This window comes from Hesperophylax consimilis, unplaced genomic scaffold, assembly GCF_061612785.1.
Source record: "Hesperophylax consimilis isolate HC1 unplaced genomic scaffold, BYU_Hcon_1.0 scaffold_125, whole genome shotgun sequence".
Lineage (NCBI taxonomy): Eukaryota > Metazoa > Arthropoda > Insecta > Trichoptera > Limnephilidae > Hesperophylax > Hesperophylax consimilis.
Window position 1 is genome coordinate 5,842 of NW_028301348.1, and position 11,524 is coordinate 17,365.

The following is an 11,524-nucleotide window of genomic DNA, read 5'->3' on the forward strand; positions in this document are numbered from 1 at the left end:
AACTCCTCTCTCGTACAACTATTGATGTTAGGAATCGCCATTTTAATTGAAAGGAAAAAAAAAATTTTTTTTGAGAAATTTTTCAAAAATTATTTAAAAAACATTAACTCTTAAATTTTAAAAAAAATCTGGTACACTAACACGTTACCGCAAGTCGTAACAAATGTGTTCAAATTCTATATAAGTGTATAGCTCGCATTTACAAATGTAATGACATATCAAATGATCGACAATAATAAACATTATCGCTGTCACTATGTTCAAAACAATATCAACTGACAGGTCCGTGTTACCAGTGGATTAAAACAACAGCACCCGAATATCATTCAGTAGTTAATTTAAAAAAATATATTTTGAGCAAATGAGCGAACGAAGCTAGTTCACGTCAAAATTGTACACCGTCTACCGAACAAAACATCAATGTAAAGCGAACGAAGCCACAACGCAACCACGCAATGCACACACATAAGTACTTCGTAATGCACATTATATATAAACATTAAGCATATTATTAGAGAATTTATACATTAAAAATTATTAAATTACAATTTTTAATCTTAAATTTGATACGATAGAGAGTATCCCCTTGCCATAGGCTTAAATACGAGCACCTAAAGTTGTTTTAAACTTTATTTACGTTGGAGCGCCAATGTCACGTTTGATGTCACGTCTGATGAGCGTCGGATGAGCGTCTGATGAGCGTCTGATGAGCATGGACCCTTGTCAATCACCAGGGCTATTATGGGGCTAAGGCAAGAAGACATAATGTGTAAAAGCATTGAAGAACCTTGATCATGTTGTCACGTCTGAAGGTGTTTTGAGAGTCCGCCAGCGGTGAGCAGGTTGCGCCGGGTAGAGATTCGTCTGATGGAGTGCGCGAGGCCATCCTCAATTAAACAGCATCCATTGAACGTTTAACGGAACAATGATGATTCATCTTTGTGTCACCTCGACAGCATGCTTGGTAATCCAGTGTAGTCTCCAAGGAATTACGCTTCACAAATAAAACCATTTTTTAATCCAAATAACCGATTGTATATTTTCATCTCTTCAAGCCACAACACTCGAACAAGCACAGGCCGATCTCACACAGGAGTCGAAACGTTGGTTATGTGTTTTCTAAATTTAAACGGAAAGTCTCCAAAGGATAAGTTCAAGGTATCCGCGCGATCTTTTTCTCAAAATTTCAATCTCCATTTTTTTCTCGCCTAACGCCACGCGCACCGCGGAATCGTCCTCCCCCGTATTGTTCCCAATCTCCCTACCGGCGTAATTTTTGCTCGCCCCTCAAACCGATCGCAGGGCAGCCACCCGAAAAACTCTCAACAAAACAATCATCAGGCACTACCGTGGCAATCCAAACTTGCACAATTCTTTGACGTTACAGTTGTACATTTTACGTGAACCGATGGTTGACAAAACATGAATCACATATTTTTTGTTATCGGATTAATTCGGTTATTTTGATATTTCTATATGTATTTCTTTAGCAAAGTTTGATTTTTATAACACATGCTATGAATATAATTTATAAAAAAATCAAATTTTGAAGGTAAAAAAAACTCACTCTACTGAACACTTTTTGCTCTCAGAAACTCACTCCCTTAGAGGTTAAATACGTAAGCTCCCGATTTGCGAACCGAGCCAGGAAAGAAACGGCGTTTCGAGCCATTTGCGGTTGTTTCTTTCCTTTCCTATAAATCAAAGTTCAGCTCGTGTACATAGCATGAGGCTTTCTAAACGGCACAACTCTGATAAAAATGGAGAAGCAAAGAATGTGTTTCAACACTTTTGCTTTTTGCCCGAAAGTAATGGGTAAAAATGTGGTGCGTGGTGTAATGTTTGAATGTGAATGAAGCAAGATGTTTGTGCCAAATTTCATATTTACGATTTGATGTTCGAATGTAAATAAAGTAAATGCTTTCATTTAAATCAAATAGCTGTAGGTACCTGACCGACCCCCCTATGGTGGTCTGTGAACAAATTTTAAATGAACAAATTGGCCGTCCAATTAAAAACCTTGATCGTTTCCGATTTAAGTAGATATATTAACTGGCAAGCTAGTTATGTAATTAGTTCCATAATTATACCATTCATGGATGATTAGTAACTTTAAAATATCAAAGCGTTGAAGTGTCATCATTTTCATCACGCCTTTGGAAAGACATAGAGAGGATTGTGAAATTAGTTCCAGTTCAAAGTAACGCCGGCTGAAGTTCATTCATTCTCGAGGACTTAAAAACGCAGACAGTAGAGAAAGGTTTTGACATCCTGCAAACGACAAAAATTATGCATATGGTTAATTCATTCATTAATATATAGTATTTTTAATGTTATATTCATTTTGAACTTGGTACAACAAAAAAATCTGCAATAAGAGACAAATGATCAGAAGAATTGTGCAAAATTTACAGAATCAGCGTTAATGGCGATTGTCAAAGTTTCAAATGTAATATCAAATAGCGGGCCAGAACTAATTACATACATTTTGTAATAGATATTACTTGTACCCTATGTTTAAACATATATATTTAAACATAGGGGTTTATTAGCCATCTACGAACACAGTGCACGATCTTGAGATATGTTATTTGAATATTATAATTAAAGAGTCGCCTCATGTTTTCTTGTCTCAAGTGTTAATAGCGTTTTAACTTTTGTATGATAATACAATTTGACGCTCAACATGAATTTTATAGCTATGAATTTTAAATATTACAATGGCGTCCAACGCGTCTTGTATTTTAATCTTATTGCATTGTGTTGACTTTCAAATGTTACAATGATAGTCAATAATTGAAACGCCTGATGTAACTTACTATCTAATAGAATTATGCAAACAAACTTTGTAACTTTAAGGTCCGCTTCGTGTCACTAATAAATATTATAATGGCATTACCAAAACCCAGCTTAACTCAAAACACCAGTTTTTGTAGTTGGGCCCCTGTGATTATAAGCTCCGAACCGAACCAGAAAAGGAACGCAACAACTGCAAACGGCGTTTCGAGCCATTTGCGGTTGTTTCGTTCCTTTCCTATAAATAGCATGAGGCTTTCTAAACGGCACAACTCTGATAATTAAATACATATGCTTGCGTGTAGATGTAGCGGACTGCGTGTCAACACTTTTTCCTTTTGCCCAAAACTAACGGGTTAAAATGTGGTGTGTTATGAAATGTTTGAATGTGAATGAAGCAAGATGTTTGTGCCAAATTTCATATTTACTATTTGATGTTGTTCGAATGCAATATTATGAACATGATACTATTCACCTGAAAGTGCCAGAATTCTGCACTGTCCTTTGTTCAGAATGTCGAGTCAAAGCGCTGAACGTCAATTGGAAAACGCAGACAGCAGAATACGTTTCTAAATCCTGCAAATTACATTAGATAACAGTTAGCCATTATATTAATATATATGTAACGTTATATTCATTTTCAACTCGGTACAGCAAAAAGATAAAGAAACGTCATAATAGAAAAAGTTATGTCATACTGAAACTAAAAACTGGCGCACGTAAAGATTAAAGGAACCGTTGTGTCTGCGAATATATCCGGCATGATTGTAGGCAAAAAATGAACGCTTTCTCTTTTATCATTTCACGTGACTTTCTTGTAAAACATTATCTGATAATTCCCAACCATCATACTTGTGCCATTGTATACCTGTTCAAGAAACGCTTAAAGCCGGCTGACAACTTTAATTTCAAACTTATATTTTTAGATATTTCTGAAGTTCCACGACGCCCGGTGGAGATTTCCTCCATTGTCAATTGCAATAAACAGACAGTAGAGATGTTTCAATAGATGAAAGATAGGCTTTTATTTACGTTATAATAATAGTATGAACATGATAATATTCACCTTGAGAAAGTGCATTCAGGATTCTGCGCTGTCCTTTGTTCAGAACGTCGAGTCAAAGCGTTGCACAGTCATCACGACTTGACGATATTTCTGAAGCAACGCCAGTAACGTATGTAAGTAACGTAACGCCGGCTGTCATTACTCGGCTTTCTCGAATACTGAAAAACGCAGACTGCAAAGACGTTTTCAAAACCCTGCAAATGACATTTTAATAACAGTTAGGCATTTTGTATCATTTTATTAATATATATTGCAAAATTTACAGACTCGGCGATAATGGCAATTGTCAAAGTTTTAAAATGTATGTCAAATAGCAGCCAGAAAAAACTACACGTAATATGCAGTCGTCTTATGTCATAATACTAATAATCATTTATAACACTGCCGCTAAAACATTCTGAAAAGTTCCCAATTATCATACGTGTACATACCTGTCCAAGAAACGCTCCCAAAAACCATCGATGAAATCGCCTAGGTGTATTTTTAACCGAATTTGGAAAAGCGTAGACGCCATTTTTTTAGATTTTAAAATCCACTTGAACACAACGTCCCGTGAAAGTATCCATTAAAGTATCCATACAGTAGAATCCTGCAAATAACGAATGTAATAACATTAAAATATAATTTAGAATATCATTAAGAAAGGGACGTTAGTTTTCTTTTTAATGAATCTACTATATTTCATTTCGTTTCCCCAAATAGTGATGGGTTTTGACAAATTTAATGATTAGTTCAAGTCACACTGTATGTATTTTACCACGTGAAGAAATCAATAGATTAAAAAGAATGTGTTTCAACACTTTTGCTTTTTGCCCGAAAGTAATGCGAGAGGCATCTGCCTAATTTTATAATTAAATACATATGCTTGCGTGTAAATGAAGCGGACTGCGTGTCAAAACGTTGCTTTTTCCCCGAAACTAATGGGTAAAAATGTAGTGTGTTATGAAATGTTTGAATGTGAATAAAGCAAGATGTTATAGTTATGTCATACTGAAAACTGGCGCACGTAAAGATTAAAGGAACCGTTGTGTCTGCGAATATATCCGGCATGATTCTAGGCAAAAAGTGAACGCTTTCTCTTTTATCATTGGTGGATATGTCCTCCATTGTCAATTGCAATAGAGATGTTTTACATTGACAGTAGAGATGTTTCAATAGATGAAAGTTAGGCTTTTATTTACGTTATAATAATGACATTAATTAATTAATTATAACATGATAATATTCACCTTGAGAAGATGCTAGAATTCTGCGCTGTCCTTTGTCCAGAACGTCTAGTCGAAGCGTTGTTAGAGACGATATTTCGACAGCCTAGACGTTTCAGAACCCTACAAATGACAGTTAGGCATTTGTATAATCATTTATTAATATAAATTATTACGTTATATTATGGGTAAAACTCACTTTAAGTTCATTTTCGATCAAAGCTTGCAGATAGGCACCATTGTTTTCTTCGTCGCGTTCATGAGTGCAAATTCGATTTCCAATTGGGCAACTTGTCAAAGACACACGGAACTTGAGAATAATCTCAACTCATCTATTATCCATTATCGATATCCATTTCGACGGACTTTCCAATATTTTGAAACACACAGAAAACAAACAGACGCGTAAAAAATGCGGTTATTTAGTTAAAAGAGGACGCCATTTTGAGAAAAAAAAATGGCCACGTGACTACCGATGATACCATTATGAAAAGAAAAACATTTAGACATAAATTAAACCTATTACCCTAAAAATCGGGAAATTTAAAAACATCTTTCGTGAAATTTAAAAAAAAAATCAACGATACCCGATCAATTCAGACCCGACGCACGATAAAAATCAATCGTGTTTTTAATTTGCGTTCGAGTAATGCGAAAAACGCAAAATTTTCGAGCAAAAAGGCGCAAGAAATTTTTTTTTTTATGATTTCGCGTTCGGGGTGCGTTCGATGTTGAATAAAAACATAAACGGTGAAGGAGAAAATGTTTTGCAGATCATCCCGATCGATGAAAACGAAACGTTGCGAAAATGCACCAAAATTTGGCCGTTTCGAAACCGCGCGCGTGGCAACACTCGTGATTTCTGCAAAATTGGCAGACCACGTGGTACGATTCCCAGATTTGGAAGCTCTGATGCAAATCGTTTTTTTGCCATAGTGGGGCAGTCCTGGCGGCGGGAGAGTGAACCTCGGTACTTGAGCATGGCGCGCCTCGAACGTTTCCAGTTTCTGTCGACAGAGTTCCTCTAATTTTCCAGCCGTAGAGTTTCCAAATAAAAAAACTGACTGCTGTTTCACGTTTTTACACGCAAAATTGAACTCGAATTCTATGCAAACAGAGAGGCGTCTCGGTCTACTTTCGCTTGAAGCCTGAAACAAAAGAAAGGCAACTTTTTTCAAGCACACGAAAACGAACCTAGTGTCCTATGCGACTTTAAGTTCGAGTGGTCGATTTTCGCCTAATTTTAAGCGACCAAATAAAACAAAGAAACTGCGTATTACTGTATATACTAGCTTTTTGCCCGTTGCAGGCAACTGATGGGTAAAAATTAATCGCGTGGTGTAGTATTTGAATGTAGATGAGGCGAGGGTGTGGGACTGCAGATTTTTAAGTAACATAAATTGCCCCTTTAATAACGCCTGCTCGCGTCCCCTTTAGAGTTACATCCCAGTTTTCAAATAGTATGTGGGCTACGCTAGGTTTGTATAGACTGGTTTGTGATTTAATTCTGATACATATTTTCTGTAACATAAATTGCCCCTTAAATAACGCCTGCTCGCGTCCCCTTTAGAGTTATATCCCAGTTTTCAAGTAGTTTGTGGGCTACGCTAGGTTTGTATAGACTGGTTTGTGATTTGATTCTAAAACCTATTTTCCATGTTATTTTCTGTAACAAAAAGATGCCCCTGACCACAAATGTATTAAAATATATTTTTGTTTAGAAAGAAATGAATATTTTGAGAAAAAAAAGAGCCAAGGAGCTTACCGATCATTTTTTCACCGAGCCATTCGGATTCTGTAAGTCGAGACGCGTAATTTGATACCCATATCGTATGTACGGTTTTTGTCACCAACATTCTTCAAAAGTTGTTATTTTGGAAAAAAAAAAATGCTCAATTAACACCAAAAATATGTATGCTTGCATGTGAATGAAGCAATGAATGTGTGACCACAAATGTATTGAAATATATGTTTGTTTAGAAAGAAATGAATATTTTGAGAAAAAAAAGAGCCAAGGAGCTTACTGATCATTTTTTCACCGAGCCGTTCGGATTCTGTGAGTCGAGACGCGTAATTTGATATCCATATCGTATGTACGGTTTTTGTCACCAACATTCTTCAAAAGTTGTTATTTTGGAAAAAAAAATTGCTCAATTAACACGAAAAATATGTATGCTTGCATGTGAATGAAGCAATGAATGTGTGACCACAAATGTATTAAAATATATTTTTGTTTAGAAAGGAATGAATATTTTGAGAAAAAAAAGAGCCAAGGAGCTTACCGATCATTTTTTCACCGAGCCATTCGGATTCTGTAAGTCGAGACGCGTAATTTGATACCCATATCGTATGTACGGTTTTTCTCATCGACATTCTTCAAAAGTCCCAGCGAGTTTTATTTTGGAAAAAAACATCGCTCTACAAACATGTAAAATGTAAAACTTTTATTGGAAAAAATTATATAAAAAAAAAATCTTCAAACTTAATATATTTAAAAAAAAAATTACCAAAAAAATATATTCATAACGCAATTAGGTACCTACTCGTTAAAAATAAAGAGACAAAAACTTAAAATATGAATGGCTCCCGGGGCGACGGTACCCATGCCCGCCTCTCAAATTTATTACAAACACTCAAACTGGAAATTTTTTTGATTAAAAACTGTTTATTTTACAAAACAATAACACCGCTTCACCCTATATAACTTCTGCGCTCTGGGTACAATTTATAAATTTGCGTGACGCTATTGATGTAGTTTTTCACTACGGGGCGACGGTACCACAACTACAACTACAACTTCAACTACAACTCCTACTCCTACTCCGACTCCTACTCCTACTCCTACTCCTACTCCTACTCCTACTCCTACTCCTACTCCTACTCCTACTCCTACTCCTACTCCTACTCCTACTCCTACTCCTACTCCTACTCCTACTCCTACTCCTACTCCTACTCCTACTCCTACTCCTACTCCTACTCCTACTCATACTCCTACTCCTACTCCTACTTCTTCTACTACTCCTACTACTACTCCTACTCCTACTCCTACTCCTACTCCTACTCCTACTCCTACTCCTCCTACTACTTCTACTACTACTCCTACTACTACTCCTACTCCTACTCCTACCCCTACTCCTACTCCTACTCCTCCTACTACTTCTACTACTACTCCTACTACTGCTACTACTACTTGGTACAATTTATAAATTTGCGTGACGCAATTGATGTAGTTTTTCACTACGGGGCGACGGTATCCGTGTCAAATTATTTTTATTAAACTTTATTTTTTTTATTTTTTTTGTTGTTTGTTTTTGGGGTGTTATGCCGTGTTGCGCTAACTCCTTCTTTAGCCGACGTTTCGGATCTACTTGATCTGCCCTGATGATGGACACTGCAACGCTGTCCGAAACGTCGGTTAAAGAAGGAGTTAGCGCAACACGGCATAACACCCCAAAAACAAATAACAAAAATGCTTTTGGCCGTGAGAATCTAAAAACTTTCCATTTATTTTATTTCGTTCAAAAGCACTATCGATTTAAAAAAAATATACTGCCAAAGTAAGTACCTACAAATATTTTATTGTTTCTTTGAATTCCATCTGTGTAGGTACCTGCACCAACTATTAAAAATTTACCGAAAAAATATTTACATAACGCAGTTAGGCACCTACTCGTTAAAAAATAATCAGATGAAAACCTATGAATCGCTCCCAGTTACCTTTTCCAATTTCTGCGCTCCTGGTAGAAATTAAAAATCTGCGAGACGCTCTCGATGTAGTTTTTCACTACGGGGCGACGGTATCCGTGCCAAATTATTTTACCAAACTTTTTTTTATTTCGTTCATAAGCATTATCGATTTTTAAAAATATACTGCCAAAGTAAGTACCTCTACAAATTTTATCGTTTCTTTGAAGTAACATCACTATGTAATAAAACATCTCTTCGGTGCTTGTCTATGATTGGCTGATTTCTGATTATACAAAAGCCCGCCTGTTGGCATTTTTCGGGTCAAATTGCAAATGTCAAAAGTTTATCCGGTTACTGTAAGACATTTTGAACCGAGCGCCATCTGTGGGACGGCCGAATAACGTTCCTTAACCTTCGGAGGATGAATTTTTTCGATAATTTCACCTGCAGACTGCGTGTTTGCGACGGAATTTAATCATTAGGATGACCATGTACATTTTATAAATAAATCGTACCACGTGGTTTCGTCGTTACCACGTGACTATTTCTTTTCCGATTTGTCGCCGGGAAGCTCTGCCGATTGACCGGCCGCGAATTAACTTATTGGAGTGTCGCCGTCCTGGCCGCCGAAGAAGAGAAAATCAGCGCTCTCGTATTGCGCGCCGCCAGCGTTGCCGGACGATTTTGACGACATCGATTCCCTAACGAAACCTCTCGAGTTTCCGGGAATTATTTTCATACAAAATTCGGATTACTCGGTATTTCGGGTTTTGCACGCTAAATTGAACGCCGGGCTCTACGCGCGCAGAGAGGCGTCTCGGTCTACTTTTGCTTGAAGCCTGAAACAAATGAGAGGCAACTTTTTCGCTACTTTCACGCCAAAACAAACCTTAGAGTGTAAAGCGACTTGGGGTCAAGTGGTCGATTTTCGCCTAATTTTAAGCGACCAAATAAAAACAAAGAAACTGTGTATTACTGTATATACTAGCTTTTTGCCCGTTGCAGGCAACTGATTGGTAAAAATTAATCGCGCGGTGTAGTATTTGAATGTAGATGAGGCGAGGGTGTGGGACTGCAGATTTTTAAGTAATGTAAATTTCCCCTTAAATAACGCCTGCTCGCGTCCCCTTAAGAGTTACATCCCAGTTTTCAAATAGTATGTGGGCTACGCTAGGTTTGTATAGACTGGTTTGTGATTTAATTCTAATACCTATTTTCTGTAACAAAAAATTGCCCCTTTAATAACGCCTGCTCGCGTCCCCTTAAGAGTTATATCCCAGTTTTCAAGTAGTTTGTGGGCTACGCTAGGTTTGTATAGACTGGTTTGTGATTTGATTCAAATACCTATTTTTCATGTTCTAAGCTAACCTCACCCAAACTACATCACATTTTATTCTATTTGGTTGTTATTCGGGTTATTTAATTTAATTATATGTTGATTATTTGTTATAATTGTTACATTGACTTACGTATTAATATGGATTAATTATACACGATGATATTATTTATTTTATATGGCAATACTTAATTTTTTTTGGTTGGCAGCAGTGTCTATGAAATATTTTGTATCGCGTAATTGACTATGAACGAAATTAAAATTAAAAGTGCGTATTTTTCCGTCTCCCCCGAATAATAAATCATGTTTTGAATTAATAAAGCTAAATCCATTTATTTGAAAGTGAAATATTGCGTATTAAGAGTGAAGCTGAGTGTGAGCAAAAATGTTTATAAATGTAATATGTATGTTTGCATGTGCATGAAGCATTGAGTGTGTGCCCACAAATTTATTCAAATATATGTATGTTTGAATGTATGTGCCTAAAATGAGCTTTTCGCCCGTTGCAGGCAACTAATGGGTAAATGTACTAAGCCATTTGATGTTTGGGTGTAGATGAGACGAAGAGTGTGGGACTACAAAATTAAAGAAAGAAATATACTGATCATTTTTTCACTACGGGGCGACAGTACCCATATTTAAAAACTTTTAACTGAAAAAAGTTTATTTAAAAAAACAAAAACAATTGAATAAACCGTTTTTAATAGTAAATTACTTTCCCAAACGTCTATGCTCCTGGTAGATTACAGCGTCACCGAGCTAATTTTTCGCAGAAATGGCTTTATAAGAATTATCATTAATTTAATTAAAAAAAATATATATATGCAAAACGAAATATGTTACCTACTGGTTAAAAAAATAAAGGGATCATGCTATGTATGAATGGCTCCCGGGGCGACGGTTCTCATGACCGCCACCCTAAATTAAATAATTATTATTAATCGCGAAATGCAAAAACCTTTAATAAAAAAAATCGTTACTTCAACCTACTTAATATTTATAACGCAAAAAAATTATTCGTTTAAAAAAAAATCAGAATGTGGATGAAGCATTACCTATGTTATTAAATGAAAAATCTTTATCATTGTATGTGGACCCAATTTATTGGAAAACGTTTTTAAGTTTGATTAGCCTTAAATATTTTTTTCAAAACACTGGTTGTTCAGCGATCATCGATCTATTTTTTCATCGATCTGTGGTTTACATATGTCATTTGAACTGACATTCGATGTTAAAATATATGCATTATTTTGCAGGTTAAAAGTTAATGCTGATTAATTTGCTAAGAAATTCGAATTTTAATATGACATAACACCGGAAAATTGGAAATTTTATATCTATTATGAACCCACAATAAAGATAAACGGAACATAAATGATATTTTTTTTGATAATTTAAGTCCAATGAAGTTCGATAATTTAAATGTTGGTCTGT